At 39.9% G+C, this 19696-nt stretch overlaps 1 long non-coding RNA gene across 1 annotated transcript in view; it reads left to right on the top strand.

The window, feature by feature from the left end:
- The window catches only part of LOC131579547 (uncharacterized), a 28834-nt gene extending 14662 nt beyond the window's left edge, over positions 1-14172 (top strand). The window contains exons 5-6 of the long non-coding RNA XR_009277729.1: positions 9946-10652; positions 12307-14172. This is a non-coding gene — a long non-coding RNA (uncharacterized LOC131579547). The remainder of the gene's footprint in view (positions 1-9945; positions 10653-12306) is intronic.
- The last annotated feature ends 5524 nt before the right edge of the window (positions 14173-19696 follow it).

Below are 19696 nucleotides of genomic sequence, written 5' to 3'. Positions count from 1 at the left end.
TCCCATCCTGATGCCCCATTTCCCTGGAACAACTGGCTGGTTTCAACCCCAAGCCTGGCTTTTCCACTCTCTGCCTCTGTTGCATGATCCAGAGCATAGATGCCATGGCCTGAGACAGGATTTTGTGTTCCAGGATATCTGTGATGAGCATTTTCACCTGGAAGGCTTTCCACTGTGTCATTTTGAAAATGCGCAAAACAGCTCTTTAACTAATTTTCAGTACACTTAAATGTTGGGTGGAGTTTTTAAACGTAAGCATATAAGTTCAAATTTAAGCACCTTTGTCCAAAGGATCTGATGTACAGATTCTCCCAGCTGAAGAGTGTGGAGAACTTCTGACCACCAGGAAGGACTTTGAGTTAGATTCTAAATACAGATTTAACCGTTTATCCCCTGACACAAATAATTCAAAAGGTGAATGATTTATTATTTCAAGAAATGAGTGATTATTTATACTGAAAAACATTGCCATTTTTACTGCACATGAGCAGTTCCACATGGAGAGTTGTTCAAAGTAATTTAATATTTGTGCTGTGCCCATAAATGCCCATAAATAGACAAGGACCTTTAAAATATGCTAAAAGAATTGAATGCTGAGCCCCAGTGAAAGTCAGGGAGAGATAAGCACTGATTTCTCTAATTTTAAAAGATCCCAGAGTTTATTGGCTTACCCCCCCAGCTGAGAAAACAACATTTTAGGGTAAATTTTGGGTTCTAACATGGCAAGTGTGGTGCAATGAGTTTAAATGCCCTGTCTTGGGTGACCCAGGGAAGAGGAAGCAGACACAGTAGAACAGAGGCACCTGACTCAGAGCCCGCTCACCTCCTGATCCACAGGCCTTCTCTCACAAGCCAAAGGGATTGTTTCACATGTGCAAGGAGACATGTCAGACAAAAACACCGTTCAGCCAAGCTCATAGTGGGTTTGGATAAATAGGATTTGGCCAAGCAGCCCATGCTGAACAGCGGAGCCCAGACCTTTGAGTTTGCTTCCTGGCTAACTGCACCTGTGCCTCTGGTGGCTCCTGGCAAGTCCTTCAGCTTGAAAATCTGGGCAGAAATGACTTAGTTGTGAGAATTAGCTAACACTGTGCAAGAGCTCTGCCAGGGAGCTGCTCTGCCCTCAGTGGGAGAGCCTGAGACATGTGCTGTCTCCAGCCTCTTGCTGAGTAGGATTGAACTGCTCGTCTGTTGCTGCTGAGGTCATTGGGAGGTATTTTGATGCACCCTTTGGCCCCATACTTGCCCAGGCAGCCCCATGGACCGAAGCTGACTGAGATTGGTGCAGTTTAGCTGTTTTGACCATCAACCAATTCCCACAGCTCAAAGAAAGAGTTGCAGTGATCACTGCTGCCTGTGGGGCAGCACCAGACCTGCAGGGCAGCTCTGCCACACCTGATTGCTGCCCCTCTAAAGCATGTCCATAGCTCTCCATGAAGAGATTCCAGCACAGTTAGAATGTTAACAGGACTGCTCCCTCTGCCCATGTGTTGGTTCCCACATGTGGCAAGAATGGTTACAGCAGAAGGATCCAGGCTGAGGAACCACAACACTTTTATTTCATGACATCCCTTCTGTTTAGAGGGTCAGGCTAGTTTGCAGGGGGCAGTTTTGGGATTAGACAAAGGTGGAGTCTGCTGCTGCTGCTGCTTTATTTGTCCCAGCAGCATCAAATGTCTCCTCTCTTCATCAGAGAGAAGGGAGGTAGGCATATTTTATCAGTGATAAAAGTGGCAATATCCAAGGAGAGGGATCACTGGTGTGCATCTCTTCAAGACCTGGATCACATCACTGGCAGGTGAAATGTTTCTCCTTGGACCAGTCAGTTTTCCCATCTTTGGGAATGGTTCCTTCCCTTGCACCTGGGCTTTGTCTCTTCTCCACTTCTGTACTTGATCATCAGGACAGTGGGAGGTGCTGGGTGCACTAACAGTGACTGGAGAACTGCATAGCTCTGAATGGCTTTTGCTGTTTCCTTGTGGGATCTATCCTGGAGCCTGTGCCAGTGGATGTTCCAAAGCTTGGCTTATAGTAACATTCCTTTGAGAAATAATGCTTTCACTGGGAGAAGTTGCCAGTACATTAAAAATGTAAGAAGGACAGCATTTTTCACACAAACACTTGCTGTCAATATGGATAATGAGCTACGTGCTGCTCGTTTCCTTCTTGGGGTGGGAGACAAAGGAGGACTGGACTTTGTGCTGAATGGATGCTTGTGAGAAGCTGCTACTATTCAGTGATTCACAAGCAGCTTGCAGACATCAGGAGTAAAGGTTCATTACATCTCTAATTTTTTTCTTCCTTTGGGCAGGTGGCCTCACAGCCCAACAGCTGATCCTACGTTTTAAATTTAATTTTAATTGAATGCACTGTTAGAGATGCCTTAAATTGACTCTTTTTGTTTGAATTTCCTAAGGGAGTTTGCCCCAAGACCTCTATCCTAGTGATAACTTATTCTGGCCAATGGAGCCAGTGTATATTTATTGCACAGCTCTCCGTCCCCTCTCCAGCTTCTGCTCCCATGAACACTGCAGTTGCTGATGACTAGAAAATTACTCAAGTGTGAACTGTTTCACTGTCTGTCACTTTGCTCATTAGCCTAGTGAGAAAATGTATCTATGGCTCTGTCTCACACAGCCCTCATTAGGTTAGCAGCACATTGAGATCATTGCCTTTTTTAAAGATGGCTGCAGGAAAATGGCTGGGTAGTTTGATGCTCCTCAGTAATAAGTGGAAGTAGCAAAACCAGGGCTCGCTGCATTCCCTTCTGAGATAATTGCATTGTTTGCAGAGCCTGATCAATGGAATGAAGTGATACTGCTGGGCAAGGCAGCATAATCCCACTTCTTACTCTGAGTGGAAGGGGCAGAAGGTGCTAAAATAATTCAGTGTGCAAAAGAGATTGAGGACAAGGACACTCCATTTTTGGCATTAGCTTCTCCTTATGCCTGTTAAACTGGAGGAGCCCCACGGAGGGTGTTGTGCTATTATTTGTATCAGCATGAGCAGAGTTTAGGTCTATCAGCTATAACTCTAACTGGAAATGAGGGCTACCAGGGGTTTCTAGTTCCTACCTCCAGCAATTAGCCAAAGTAGCACTAATCAATATAGGATCATTTTGGCCATTCTCAGAAGGCTGAATTTAGACACTCTCACTGGCAAATGTCTGTGCTGTGCTTCTGCTAGAAAAGATGTGCTAAATGACCACAGGCCTTCTCTGTAATTAGTGCTTTCTTTCTAGCTCCTAAGCAAAGAGTGCCACTAACCTCCACACTGGCATTTCCCCTGAAGTTGCTCCATTAACTTTTATTTTCTCAGGAAAGACAGGTAACTGTTCATCCCAACCACTGAGCGGTAGAAATTATAGCAGGATCACAGTGTAGGATGGGACCATTGTATTGATGCTAACTGCTGCTTGCTTTGCTGCAAAGGGTGATTCTGGGAGTTGCAGTACAGCCTTTTCTGTCATGGCTTTGGTGTGGACAAGGTCTAGCTCACCATCTCACAAGGTGCTGTTAGCACTGGGAGGTGATGGTTTGCATGTCACTACAATTGCTCAGGAAAGTAATTTTACATGAGGCATTTCTTCTATGCTTTCATTGTAAAGTATTTCTACTGGTGATTTGCTTCTGTGTGGTGATCCCAAAGACCTGAAAAGCAGTTTACACACAAACCTTTGCATCAACTGAATCTTTGTAGAGGTATGTGGGGCAGTGTCTGGTCACCCCACTGGACCTGCAATGCTGATGATCCATCTCTGTATCGCCACAGGAATGTTCATTAGAGGATCCATGGTGTTCTGAAGCTAATTAGGTTCATAGCAGATATATATCCCCTAGGGATAAGATGATGAAAAAAACTTAAGGCCTTTTTGCTTATTTAAAGTTGATATCCAACTCCAAGTTAAATTGGATATCAAGTACTTGACTTGCTCTTCATATATTCTCTTCAATTTCATATACATAGGATTCTTCTCATTATCTGCATTTACAAATTCAAAGGCAATTAGTCCTGAAATAGCTGGAAATGTAGAGAAAGAAATAAATGTTTGAATTTTTGTTTCCCATAAAGTTCACATTTTCTTTTTCATTTAAGTGGAACTTTAATTTCTTTTGAAGCATGTAAGACAAGTGTAAAAAAAGAAAAGAAAAAAAAGGAAAAAAAAGGAAAGTCCCTCATGGGACAAGATGCTGAAAAGGACCATTATCATGAAATACAGTATTTGCTTCCTAGGCTGGTGATTCAAATACTCTTTGAGAGGCTGAGTCTGTATGCACAGTTTGAGAGCTCTGGTGCTGGGATGGCTGGGCTCTGGTGTTTCGGTTCTCCTGGCAGCTGAAGCTGGGCTGGGAGCAATGCTGGCTGTTTCTAGAGGCCAGCCTGGTTTGTGTGCTCAGTACCAGCCTACAAGGTCACCACAAAGCACAGCCAAACGTGCAGCACTCACCATCTGCTGTGTCCATCCCATCCCTGCCATGGGCTGGCATTCAGCTGGCTCTGCAGTCCCCAGCAGGAACTCAAGTTGTTATCCAGGCCAAGCTTTGGAGCTCCCTGTGCAGGAATACCTGTGTTCAGTCAGAGCCTGAGTGGGTGTTAAGGAACGTGGGAGCAGAAGAAAGGGCTCAAATTCTCATTTAAGATGTAATCCTGGCGTAGCCTATGTGAAATAGACCACTCCAGTTCCAAAGGAATTGGTGTCCCCACACTAAGAATGAGCAGACAGAGAAAACTTGGCTCTCATGAACCTAAGCCCTGAGCAGCCACAGGATGGGAGCCAATTTCTTGGATTTTTCCTTTGTATCAGAATGGAACAGTCTGGTGAACAGGAAAGCCTGAGCTTTCCACTTGTCTTGTGGCTGCAGTGCCTGGTTAGGGGGGCAGCTCTGGGGACCTGTCCCCAGCTCTCTGCCATCACTGCATTCCCTGCAGACCCAGGTGTCCATCCCTGCAGGATTTCACAGGGCTTGTCCCACCTGGCCACTGGGAATAACAGGTTCATGCTTTCTGTTGATTTTGCAGTTGCCTTCAGTTTTATATTAGTATTCAAGTTTCCTTCTCATACATAACTTGTCTTCAGACACACCAGCTTTTCATGAAAGTAATTAACTTACAGAAATATTACTTAGTTCATCCAGCTGGCTGGTTGTGCCTTATTAGTGCTTAGGAACAAGACTGGGGTTTTTCTTCTTTCTGACAGGGATTCTTGGAGCCTCAATGAGCAATTAGTTTAAAAAAGCTGTCCTGGGGAGACAAAATTAGTTCTAAAAAGGCCCAAGACCTAAACTGAAAATCCTGGAGATGTCTGCAACTTTATTCTTTTTACTCATCAAAGGATACATTATAAACTAACAATCTTCCCCAAATATGTGTCACCTAGTAAAACTAATAACAACAAGTTAATTTTGATAATTTTAATTTTAAGTAAAAATATAGCATCATCCAAGAGATGAATGAGTGTCCTCCTGAACAGATGATGCTTCATGTGTTGTTTGGGGTTTTTTGTAGAATGACATTTTTGTAAAGAAACTTCCCAAAACAGAATTACTGCAGGAGTTGATTTTCAAAGGACAGTTGGTGGCATCTGTTTCTTCTTTTTATTGGAGCTGGTGGGACCCAAGACTAGACTGTAGACTTTTTAACTTCTGTAAACTCTGCAATATCTGCTGCAGTAGGAAAATAAATAACCAGCAGCAATACATGAAGACATTATAGGTAACATGGCCTGAACTAGTACCTCACTAATGTGTACATAACCTGCTTTATAAAACCATATCTTATCTAGGCTAAAGACTTAATTATTATTGATTAGTTCTGCCCACTCTTCCAATATCAGTCATTATTGAAATAATCTCCGTATCCCTCATTAAACATGCATCTGTTTCCATGGGAATGCATTTTTAAATAAGAAGTGCTATTTGAATATTATTGGTTTCACTGGTTGTTCAGGCACTTGGTGCTGTGGTTGCCCAATCTGTCATAGTTAATCAACTCTCATCTCTTAACACTGGCTGCAGTTATCAATGAGTTGAGGATTAATATTCTGGGCGAAGCAGATGATAAATCATTTGTATATAATTAGTGTACAGCAAGGTTACAGCTGACATGAATTTTTATCTTAATTACGAGAGAAATTTGTTCCATTAATTTAATTTAGTTTGCATGAGTGGCTAGACACCTAACAAAGTTAATCTTACACCTGTCATTACAACAGTAAGGAGAGGCTCATTTTCAAGCTGTAGACACAGAAACTCCAGTATATAAGGATAATGTTGCTCATTCTGATGTGAAAATAGATGATCGTAGACAGAAGATACAGAACCTACTCTTCTTAAAGGCTTCCCAAGGGATTTATGTGTGAATATTACAGGGATTCAAATCTGGTTGCTTCTCTACCGAGCAGACTAATTTTCCTTCATTCTCCTTCTGTACTTCTTCACGAGAGAAGCATGCAGTGCCTACAAACAAAGGCAAAGATTTTCCCTTTATTTTCATTTTAATTACTTTAACTATATACATATAGTTAACATGTGACAATACCATAGCCCTTGTATGACATAATATCTGCATTAATAGCTATGGGTGAGAAAATTGTGCTGCCTGCAATCCAGACTTCATATTTATGTGAAAAAGAATTATTCATAACTTCATCTACTACACAAATGGCAATTATGCAGGCATTTCTGAGGTTTCAGCAGACTGAATAAACCTAAGTTCTGTGTTAATTATCCAAGCAATTATCAAGTCTGATAAATCATACATGATTGATAGATAAGGTGGGGCTGTTTGGGTAACAGGATATGGTGTTAGTTGTTTTGCTGATAATTAACCAAGCACCGAAATGAAAGAAGACTATTTGTGGCATCTCTTATAAAAATGTTTATTTTTATAGATTTGTTGATTATAGTTATTTTATTCTGGTAGGATGACATGGAAAAAGAAAAGCCAATACCTGAGTCTTTTTACAGCTAATGAGATGAGACTGAATACAGTGGAGAGAGAAATGTAAGTGAAAATTGCATTCTGCTCTAGCTCAAGTCCAAATACATATTTGTAATACAAGCCACAGTCTCCTACACATTTGCAGCATAAAAATAACCCTCAAACAGAAACATTAATTGAACAGTAACTCAGATTAATGTTTTGTAATATTAGTTCACAATTATTACTCTCAGCTAAGGTCAAGAAGTATATAGTTGGATATTCACAAAGAAATGACTGATTTAAAAACAAAGAGCTCTAATGGAATTCAATAGTGCTTTTCAGTCATTCCAGTTGGCATCTCTATTACCTGAAATGATTCACAGTCCATTATGGGAGCTTCCATGCTAATAGAATGTCTATCTTCTGTAATACAGACACATCAGGGCACTAACTGAGAATCTGTCACAATGAATTTCATCTAGATTTCACTTCATCTCTTCATGGACTGTAAAATTTGCTCTTGTACAATGCCTAAATTTACTGTGGGTAATTGAGAGAGATCTATAGATGCAGCACACAGTAAAAAGCAGTTTTCCAAAGATCTATTGTAAATTGTGCAGATTTGGTTCAGTTGGGAAAAGATTATGAAATGCTGGACACCACTGGCTGCTAATTAAATGTTTTCGGTGAGCTCTGAAAATATTTTGAATGGATCACGATGAATAGAAGAATGAAACCAGCAGCCTGAGTAAAATACCTCTCTTGCAGCTAGAAAGGCAATGAAAAAGCTTTCAAAATCTAAGAAACCCAAAAAAAGAGATCAGCAAATGAGTAAAAGTAAGCTCCATTACCCCTTGTAAGACTTATGGATCATATCAAGTAGACCTATGATATTTTTTATCTCTCTTGTGTTTACATAGTGCAAAGTGGGATATTATCCACTTAATCTGACTTCTTCTAGTTCTTTAAAAAAATCATTCTTAAATAGGGCAAGCAACTCCATTTTGTTTTTGCAACTGAGAATATCCATCCTATCTGAAAATGCTGCTGTTAAGTTCTATGCATGGATTCTTGATAAAAAATTAAAATAACGTTTAATGCGCGGCTCATTTTTTTTCCCAGATGAGTACTTGCTCCTCTGCTCATGAAATAGATATCCCAAGCATTTTCAATCATTTATTTTATTTTTTTTTTAATTTCCTTGTTTCCATTAATAGCTAAACAAAGTTATTGGTATCCTTACTGATCACAGACTTTAATATTTGTTAGTCAATTGCAATTGTGATATATTCTATAGCTTTTTTCCTAAGCCACAAACAGAATAATAGCATCACGCTTCACTGCAAGTGAAGTGATCTCAGCCTTTACATTAGGAGAAAATCAGAATGGTATGACTGCAGTTCATTACTGAAATAGGTAACTGATGAACTGAAAAGACAAAGGGCATTGTTAAATGAAATGTCATTATTAGAGCTGCTCATGTTTAACAAATGTACTGTAAGTTAATTCAGTGGTGTTTTCTCCAAAGTTCTCTGTAGGACGTTCACCATTCATGCTTATGTCTTCGCATGTTCAAAGTATTTTTATTTTCTTTGTGGAAATAAACATTAACTAAATCTTGAGTAAACACCAGTTAAACTGTTGTAAAAAATGCTACACCAATTTTTGTCCAAGGTTTACTTCCAGAGCTATGGGTCACCCAGTGAGCTCTGAAAGACAAGCATTTTTTAATGTTTCTGAATGTTTATGTATATTATGTTTGAATAAATGCCTCATTTTCCTTGAAGGAAAACAGAAGGTAAATCCAGAATTTCATGGGGAAAAGATTTAGTCTTTAGGTTCCAATTCAGCAATTTGTGACTATGCAACAAAGCACTTTGGCACGTGTTTAATGTCAGGACCTGAAGCATCTGTTTTAATATGTTGCTGAATTGGGGCCTTAAAGCACAAGCAGAATCTTGGACCTTGAATTTTAAGAGCTGTGTAAAAGTGGTGTTCTGATATCAAATAAAAAACATATCATACTTTCAGCATCTGTGGGAAACTGTTTGCATTGCCCCAGAGGTGATAAAAATAATTTATGGACTCAGTATTTTTCACCACAAGGAAATGACCTCAGCTTTGGCAATCTGAGGTAGTTAGTGAAGCTTTTCTGCTACATTTATAGATTTACTCGAGCTACATATTCTTTGACCTGTATTTGAGATTTATTGGCAGATACATAAGTCACAGTGAATAACCTAAAAAGAAATTGATGCTCTGTGCATTTTGTGCATGGATTGACTGACAGATTATGAAGGGCTGCTTCTTCACAAGTGATTGAGACCTGTGCCTTTCCTTGTTATAAATATGTCTGCTGGGGTGTCATGTGAATTTTTTAACTAAAGGTTTTAATACAACAGGAAGATTAAAAGCATATTGAGACTATAGGATGTGTGAATATGAGCTTGAAAGGAGACAATATGTTATGGATGCCACAATAAGGCATCAAACCATCAAACTCCTGGGAGCAGCCCTGTCTTCTCTGAGCAGTCCCACTGGCCTGGCACCTCTCTTAAGAACAGGACTGCAGAGTCCAAGTCAGTGTTGCAGAGCATTAGTGATCCAAAAGAGCAGGACAAGAAAGGTTCCTCTGGGTCCTCTCCTCCTGCTGTCCAAGTAGAGACACTCAGGTCAGCACTGAGAACAGCTGAGGCTTCACCCAGAGCTTGCTTTGTCTTGAACAGGTTTTGAAATGAAGTTCTGGGCCTTCAAGGTATATATTCAAGGCACTCCTCAGCACATTGCATAATCCTAGAGGACTGAGTGATTACCTTGGTATGTGAGGGAGGGAGAGTCCTCATTTCCTCAGGTGGATTGAGCACTGAGCAGTAACTAGAGAAATGCTCTATTTGATGGTCTAGCATCTGACTGGAAATCACTGACCACACAAGCATGTTTTTTTCATGACACTGCCATGGATCTAAGCTATTAATGACATTACATAGATATCCCTAATATTTTTTCGTCTCTTTTTCACTTTAGGCAAGGAACTTAGAAGTTGCAATCAAGTATCTGTACTGACAGCTTCATCATTTGCCTGATGGAAACTGGAAAACAAACAACCCCCTCTTCCATTCTGCCACCAGAAGTGAGACTAATTTAAAGTGCAAGGCAAGACTGTAAAAGTTTACTCCCAATCCCTGTTCTTGTGGCCTTAATAACCCTTTCACACGATTTTTTGACAGCAAAAAATAATTGGCAATATAAAAGTTTTAAAGCAATCCATGGTGCTGTATCTTCATTGTCTCAGAGGAAGCACAATACACATAATAAAGAGTAAAAGTTTACTCACTTGAAACTGAGCTTCATCCTCATCTGTTCAGCATTGCATAGATTTTAAATGTATGAAAGAGGGATGTAAGAAAGAAATGATAACAAAGTCTATCTGTTCCGCTGTTTCTGTCACCAAAGACAACCAAAATAAACATGATTTGGACTACAAACATCTATGGATGAATTAATATTTTCTGCCTCCTGAATGTGCTACAGGAGATCTCTGCATTGGAAATGAACCTTGCACTGTCTGGATATGCCCAGAGCTCTCTGAGCTACCTGCAGCAACACTAGCCACCAGGCAAAACATATTTTCTCGATTTATATTTCCACTCATTTGTTTAACTTCACTGCCATCTGCTGTTAAGTATGAGAACCTGGCCTGGAGGCCTGGGAAATAGCTGTGATGTGCCCAGGTATGGCTTGCCAAAGCACTTCCAACTCTTACACAATTTTACTGTGTTGTAAAGGACAGGAAGGAAATAGTTGCTCATGAGGTTTGTGTCCTGTGCATCCTTACCTCATGCAAGGCAGTGTCTTATCCCTGTCACACCTTGTGAAGACTCCAGCAGCACCAGCCTATATAATGCCACCATTCTTTGAGCATGTCTTCCTTCTGCATCTTCCTCCCACTTCTGCATCTTCCTCCCACTTCTGATCACGTTTTTTTTGACAGAACTATTGCCCTATGTTCCTTCAAACAGATCCTGAAAAATCACCTTTTCCACCCAGCATAAAAGTACATAGAATAAGGGCTTGAAAAGTAACCAGTAATTATAGCATCTCTCATTTTGTGCAATGGAAGCAGCATCAGTTTATCAAGCAGAGAGTGCTGGAGCAGATGGATCATCAGCTCTTGTCATTCTGTAAGTCAGGAAGTTCCTTCTAGTCTAGGTACTTCATGCTGGCATTTTCAGTGCATCTCACAAATAACACTCAGTGTGGATAATGGGTTGCATCCAGGAAAAGGAAAAAAGGATACTCAACCAACTGAACAGCACCCACTTAAAAAACCCTCAGAAATATATATGTATATTTAGGCTATGAATTGAAATAATAATTTGCTTATGGAAAAAGGTGTCAAAAGTGGAATATATTTGGCTACTGATGGGTGCAGTTAGAGATAGGAAGTCTGGAAAAACATGACATTTTCTATTACTTCCTGTGCTCGTTTCCAGCTTTGACTCAATGACTCAGTTCTTTGGCCTGATTCAATACAAAACAACAAAACTTTCCTTTGACCACAGCAGACTTTGGCTGAGACTGACAGCAAAATTACAGTGGGAGATAAAGTGATATATGAAGATTAACATAAATGTAGAGTTTAGATAGCTAATCTAATGGCCTTTAAAGGTAAATGATATTACAGTTATACACATTTATTACAAACGGTATAGTTTTACTCTTCAGTGTCAAGAATGGGCTCTTGTCAGTGTCAGTTTACTACTGTAGTATTAAATCTTTCCTCATGGCAATGCTTTCAAACTCCTTGCTTTCCTGATATATTTTTATTATTATTATTATTACTAAAAGAGCTGATAATCAGTACAGCTATAGGAAAAGCAAGATACAGCCTACATCCTCTTAAGTCCAAACAATGAAATTGTATTTCAGCCCTGATCTCAGAATATCTATTGCTATCAAAGCTATGTAATGAACTTTATGGCTGAAAAAATGTAGCTCAATTTTCAGATACTGTGTGAAATGCAGACCTGGCATTAAAAAAAATTATTCTGCCTTATAAATGGGGTGAATTTGATATGGAGTTTAGTGAAGAAGCATCAGAATGGAACACAAACATGCCAGTTCCTTAGTAGAACAACATCCCTCAGGGCAACAAGATGTATGTGAAAAAGTCTTCTATAGCACTTGGTAACCAGTTAGCACAGAACTCTGAAAATTAAAGAGTTACATAAAACACTGCAAAAAAGTTGGGCTAGAGTCGACCATGGTCTAAGGCCAGAGATGTTACTTTCTTTTTTTTTTCCTTTATGCTTTATTTGTCCATAAAATATTTTAAATAGTTGTTCTGACTCTAATCCTTTACCGTGCATTTCTTTGTTTCCTCAGCTTCTCCTAAGAAACAAATGGATGCTCTCCTGAGAACATCCAATCTTCTGCACAACCACCCAGCATATGTGGAAGCAGACTTTATGAACTAAAATCTCTTCAGAACTGGCTCAAATTTGAAATTCTGCATGTTGCCAAGTTCGCGGAAAATTACTGGTACTTGGTAGCTCTGACTTACTGCACGGTACAAGAGCCACTGCTATCCTTCTCACTTTGGAACTCCCAGCTCACTTTGTCTTCCTGAAAGCAGGCTTGGCTGTTCTGCCTCTCACAGACCAGCACAGATCTGTTTTCTCTGAGCCACTGTGAAACATGCTGCTTCACTTCATACACACTTCCAGAAATAAAGGCAGGAGAATCCTGATGTGATGTTCTGATAGAGCATATGCACTCAATTCATCCTACTTCCTAAATCAAAAACTTGCAGGATTTTTTTGGCTATACAAAGGGAAGAGTATAGTTGGTGGATTGACTAGACGACAGCCAGTTAGGGAGGCAAAGACTGACAAAAAAGAAATGCACTGTCAGATTTTTCTTTAAATCTGCAGTACAAAGGGAACTGGGAGACAGTTTCAGCAGAAGAGATGAAGACAGACAAATGGCTTTAAGCTCAGTAGAACAGTAGGCAAGGTAAAAGGTTAATTATTCCTTTGATGGAAGTTAGAGTCCCTGAATTATTGGGAGCAACTTCATCTCCTCCCTAGAAGCAATTCCTGGATTTAGTAATTTCTGCTCCCCCTGGCTTCAGTTATGTCACTGCTCCATGCTCACTGCTTGGCTTCCCAGCAGCCCCAGGCTTCCCAAAGTGGAAGGAAGTAATTTCTGCTGCGTTCAGCCATAGGAAATTAAGAGTTTGGCATGGCATTTTAGTTTACAAGAAGTCTGAATAAGAGAAGCAACACATCTCTACAACCACAGGACATCACAGCCTGGAGTATGGTGTCAGAACAAGACCAAGAGATGGGAAGGTGGAAGAGGTTATATTCCCTCACAGAGACAGATTTAGGAAACAGGATGTAGCTGCATGCCTATTTCTTATAGTGAATAATTAACACGGATCACAAGAAAAGGCAGCAGCAATGGGCAGCAGAGCTTGCTGGAGTTTTTGACACTTGTTTTGTCAATGAGCTGTGGCTTTAACAGCCATTCCAAACAAACCACGCTGGACAGCATATGGCATAACCCAGGTGTTTGTGTTCCTGTAGGAACTTTTCTCCGAATTTCAAAAGTCATGGAAGTTACAAGATATCCTTTTCCACCTTGTTTCTAGAAGGCACAGTTCCTGGTAAGAGGGCACACTTTGGAGATAAGCAGAATAACTCCAAATGTATTACAACCAGCCTTTCAAAATCACAAGGATATGAACTACTGGGGACAGTGGAGAAACTGCTGGGAGATTTCTACAAGAAAAGACTTCATTAGCCTTGGACTGTAAAAAAATCCAACAGTCACTGGAGTCAGCCATGCTGCTGCTTTTGAGGTGACTGATAAGAAAAATGCTGACAATCTTAGAGGTAAACCTTTCTCTTGAGTGCCCCTGCATAAAGGATGTGAAGTTTCATAATAAGGTATTGATAATTCTTATTTTTATTGTAAACCTTGCAATATTTGATATTTGTTTATAGACCACCTCCCAGAATCAAAGGATTAGGTGAAAGTCTGTTTTAATTAAGAAACAAAGGTTTTCTTCAGATTTTTCTCCCCACTTTGTGAGATGTTGGGAGGAAGCATATCGCTTTTCTTTCATGGTAATCATGAGATGCTCTGTGCTGACTTACTCAGACATGCTACTCAGTTTTATGCTAGGTAACATTCTGATGATTATCTTTACGCTTTGGAGATGTAATGCTGCATTATCTTACTAAATAAAAGATTAAATCAATATTATGTGGACCAGGTTTGTATGATAAATTGGTAATTACATGACCATTTTGTCATGAATTAGGTCCTTGGGTTAATTATAGTTAAGAACTTCCATGGTCTCAACATTTTTTACCTTTACCTAGTTTTTTGGCAAGGTTCCCTGATGTTTAGGGGCTTTGCACTGGTCTTGGAGTGTGAGAGAATCAATCTACACAAATCCCAGACTTAGAAAACCAGTTCTTTGCAGACTAAAATTCCAGAAAGTGTTTTCTAAAGTTATTATAAACACTAACTGCTTTTATTAACTCCTAATGAAACTCACATTAGCTTGCCCTTGAATTTTAATGAAAGGGGTGCCATCAGCATTGTGAAGAAGAAACTATTCAGAAAAATAATGTATTTTATTTGCTAGCATATTTGGGTTTTATTTGTGCTGAAATTAGCTATGATTTGCAAAGAATAGTTAGGTGAATATCCATCCCTTTTCCTTACCTCTGAACATTAAAAGGGAACAGCAAAAGGTTCTTCTTTTTTTAATAATTGCTTCTGTGGACAATCTTTGAAAAGACAGCTCAGCCAAGTTTCGTGAACACTGTAAGAAAATACTTGGATCACACTCTGAAAAGCCTTGAACTGTCCAGTGCAATAAAACTCGGGACTACATTTCATGATGCCCATAAAACCTGCTCTAAAGCCTCCTAAAAAATGTCGCAGAACAATTCAGAAAATGTTTGATTCAAATTACAAGAACTCAGTGATTTAAGGGACAGAAGGAAGGTCACTGTCATCCCTAATTTGTTTTCAGGACGCTCACTCTTGTACTCCTTATGTACAACTGAATAATAAAACATACTAAAAGCACGTGGGGGCGGCTTTCCAGAGCCCAGCCTGTGCTCGGGGCAGCAGAACACAGCGGTGTCACCAGAGGGTGCTCTCCCACCATTTGTCACTGTCCGCCTGAGTGTAAACAAGATTTGCTTCTTAAAAAGACGCGTGCTTCTACCGGCACTTTTGGATTACGCCAGAATCCCCTGTTTAAAAGCAGTCTGACCATGGAGGGAGTATTAGTGAATGGTAGCAAAGTTTGCTTTTCATTTAGGGTTAAGTTGCAGCCAGGCTAAAATTCCTGAAAAACATTGCTTGGTGGGACTGTTTCATTTCAAAATGCACACATGTATAAATTACTGAAGTTAACTGGGTGTCTATCCAGACGGTACACAGCCATTTATTTTTCTTCTGCAGGCTGTTTTCCTTTTTGCTTAGCTCTGTCCAAGGTTAAGCTTCCAATGCTCACCTCGAATCTCTACATCTCTCTTTTTTACCTCTACATCACTGATATTTTATCTAGCTTCTCTTACCACTCATCTATCTGCCTTTTCAATCCCCTTTCAAAAAATCAACATGGAAGAAGAAAAGCCAAATAAACCCCCTCCATCTTAGATCATTATTCTTTTGGGAGTGAGGTGTTTCTGTGATGTCTTTTACTGTTTCAGATTCTCTCACTTCATTGGGAAATGAACTGTTCATTCTTACAACTATTTTAAGTGAAGGATGTGTCATAGTATTATGGCATGTAGAAGGTAAAGTCTAAATCCATATATTTTGCCTAAGAATGCCACAGTGAAAATATACACCTCTCTGCCCCTTTGTAAGGATTTGTAAATCAGTAACCCAATGACCTGTAGTCTCTTAATCTTTGAACATCAAGTAAATCTTACTAGTGATTCTGTTTGGGGAAGTTTAACCTTTCACAAATATAATGTAAGTTCCTGGGCATTTTGTTTTCCAACAATTCCATATCAGATTTGCTCAAAGTATAAAAATGAAGGAAAACATTTTTCACTGTGTGAGCATCACAGAGCTGTGATCTGAAATTTAATATCCTGGTCCAAAACAAGGAGAATGTGATGCACTTACAGTGCAAAGGTTCTCATTTAGTTTGTTCCTTCTCACGTCAAGGCTCAGTGAATCAGATTTAATTAGTTGTTCCATGGGTGATACCTGAGTTAGAAAGATCCACTTCATTCTCCTGGAGTTTAATTTCTTTTGAACATAACAGCTGCAGATGGCCTGAGACTCTTAGAAGAGAAGATGTGCAAAGGCACTGTCCCAAACAAACCTCTCTGTGGGTGACTACTCTGTGTCAAGGTGTGCTGTGCCTGTCCTTGCCTGGACCTTGCAATGTGTACCCACATGGAAACTGAGAGACTGAGAAACTCCTCAGCAGCCTGATTTTCAAAGAAGGCACAGTATCACTCTCTGAAAATACAGCCACTCAAATAATTGAAATACCTAAAATGATTGGCTACTTGCATGTAGTGACTACAGTCTTTGAGTCATGCTTTCAAAATCATGACACTGCAGAAAGAGATGCCTGGTATAAACTTTATATTCATCACATACTTAGTTATAATATTCTTATTACTCTCCAGGCAGACTTCTAGACCTGGCACAGATGAAACTGTAGAGAGGACCAGACAACAATTCTGTCAACTTCTGTCATGTAGACCATGAGGGAGTTTTTTTTCTTACTAGAATATCATTTCCACTATCAGATTACCTTTTCCTCTACAAATTCCACAGGCCATAAAGTCTTTCCTCTTCCATCTGCTTCAGAAAGGAAGCAGATGTGTGGCCCTTTGCTAACTACATCACCAAGAACGTGACCATGAATAGGAGTTTTTTGTATTTCCACAGCCATTACTCCCACCTGCTTTGCCTGTGTTTGCCTTGGGTTTTGTGGCAATGAGCTAACAGCTCAGTAAGTGAGCTAAAAATGATCATGTTCATATTGCCAATCTTACAAAATGATATTAAAAATGACATGAACATAATTTTCAAGAAAAAAATGTCCTCTTGTCTGCCTCTATGTTTTAAACTATTAAGAGCTGAAAATAGGAATTGTTCAGAGGAGAGACTGAACAGGACCTTGGCTGGACTGGACCTTCTAAATGTCACCCACAGGTACGACAGTGAGCATGTTTAAAACACCATTTCCTGTTATATGTGAAAGCTGAAAGGGCACAATACCTTGCAAAGAATATCAGCTGATGTGATGGGATGCAATGGCCTGCTGCAGCCCCTAAGACAGCGGCGACTGGAACAGGTCTGTGACTTTTTCATTTCACAGTGCAATAACTGGGAATTTGCAATTGCCCACTGAATGGTTCTCTATGCCTACTACATCTCAGGAAAGAGCTGAAGGGGAACTGAGTAACTGTAAGGAGATGGAATACAACCAAGACAACGAATTAAAAGAGCAAATGCATGCAGAGGAAGATACTTGTGCTGTAGCTAACAGTATTGTTGATTCCAGAAACCTGGATGAAAACCTTCATCACAGGAATAATTTCATTACGGATCAGGATGGAAGTGATCTTTGTGCTGGGGCTGCCAGGCAACAAAATGGGTTGGAAAAGCCCACCCAAGATCTGAGCCACAGAAAACAGTGCAAAATCTGATACTGAGTTTGGAAGGCTTCAGCTTCTCCTGTAAGTAGGAAACCAGCTGGGAAGATGTAGTCATGGTAGTACCAAGGTCCATGGCCTGATGCAACCACTGAGATCCTTTCCATTTACGCCAAGATCTGTCCATCACAATTTGTTTTATGGTATCCTTAAAAGAATGTTGGACCCTAACAAGAAGATGCTGTATAAAGGACCATTGCACAAGAAGCTATATGTACTTTATTTTATCCATCATGCAAAACAGAAATAAATCGCTTTTAGGCCTTCTCAGAACAGAGAGCATTGGAAAGTTACTTAACTTTATTTATCTAACTGTGTCTGCTCTACAAACAGTGGAGCCCTTGCTGTTGCTGTTACAAATCCATCTCACATTTTTAATCTTATTACAAGAAGAAACAAATATGTGCTAAAAGATACAGTGAGACCTACTGCTACATTTTCAGTGGTGACTGAGTTTAATGCTGTCATAAGTCCAGGCTGAGCAGCAAAATTAATCATATGGCTATATAAAAAAATGAGGAAAATTTTTAGCTCAGCTTTGTGGGATCAAGACTAATGAAATAGGAAAATCAAGACAGGATTGTTGAAAGCAGCTGCACCAAGAACCAGAGCTCACCTACTTTCACAGATCAAAATAAAGTAGGAAAAGGGAAAACTAAGCCTAAATTGAATCTGCTAGAGATTTGCAAGCACAAAATCTAAAAGTCTGAAGGAAATGAGGTTTGTCTTTTTTTGATGGTGCCCCTCTTGGGACTCTTTTTAAAACTAATTGGTATTTAGAAGATTGATCATCCAAATGTTGTAGGGGAAAACAGCTCTGTCTGGGTAACTGAGTGAATTTGCATCACAATAAGGTGTTGGGAAGCAATGATTTTGCAAAGTATTTCGCTGAGGTTCAAGTGATACAAGATGAGTTGTAATGACCATAGATTTTGTATTTTTATGCCCTTCCCTTTTCTTTCCTAACTACACACCAGATGAAGGAAAATTCTGGCCTATAAAGGAGAAAAATGTTTCCAGTTCTTGCGGTCTCATAGACATAGAGCAAATTAAAAGAACCTATTAGAGTTCTGTAAGTACATCATTTCAAGCCAGCTTTGTGATTTTGGGGGCCAGCTGCATGAGTTTTAAAGTTCATAGGAATAAATGATGGGCTAATGCCCTGTCTCCCTCCTTTGCCTTACTTTACTGCTTGAAAAAGCCAGAGAAACAGTTCCATTTCCCAGACAGGTTTGTTCCCCACCTTGTCTGATACTCAGTTACTACTTAAGCCCCTAGTTCATACTACCTTTGGCTGTTTATTTATCATTTTTCTTTACTGTGTTTCTTTGTAAAGGAATTTTATGGGGTTTTTTTTAAGCTGATCTCTCTTCTCAGCATTACACTACAACCTGCACTTCCTGCTGCATTTGAAGGTCACCTACATCCCTTCCTAACACTCTCCTGTTTCCCTGCTCTTTGTCCCTGCTTTTTGTGGGCTTCAGTCTTACTCTGCATAGCAATCAAATTAGAGCCATACAGTTCTCCGTGAGGAGAAGGCAGGCAAAACACAGAAACCCCATATTGCTGTGGTGACCACATTAGCCTCCGGGGCTGTGGAACAGTGCTCTGCAGCTCTAATTAAGATGTGGCCTGTGGTTACACTAGTACATGGCCTGAGCTGGTCTGGTGCCTATTTTTGCTTTTACTATTATTATTATTATTACTACTACTATTACTATTACTATTATTATTACTATTATTATTGTTTTGATCACTCTGTCAGGGCAGCAGTCAGAATGGTCTGGCTCATGTAGGCTCTGCTACCTTCCAAAGGATAGGAACACTGCACTCCTGTTCCTCCACCTCGTTGAGATGCTTCCAGCCACAGCTGAGTACAAAGTTATTTTTTTTAATATTCTGTGTGTGGCAAAGAGTCTGGAAACAGAACACCTGTGATAGACTTGAAAAGACATCCCTGTCAGGTATTTCCAAAGCTATCGCCAACAAGAATGACACCCATGAAATGCTACTGTGGTTTGCTATCTGGCTGTTCAGCCCTTCAAACCCCTGTGCATTGG

The sequence above is a fragment of the Poecile atricapillus genome, chromosome 5 (assembly GCF_030490865.1).
Source record: "Poecile atricapillus isolate bPoeAtr1 chromosome 5, bPoeAtr1.hap1, whole genome shotgun sequence".
NCBI classification, from domain to species: domain Eukaryota; kingdom Metazoa; phylum Chordata; class Aves; order Passeriformes; family Paridae; genus Poecile; species Poecile atricapillus.
The sequence above is the reverse complement of the archived record's forward strand: the minus strand, read 5'-3'. Positions and strand labels throughout refer to the sequence as shown.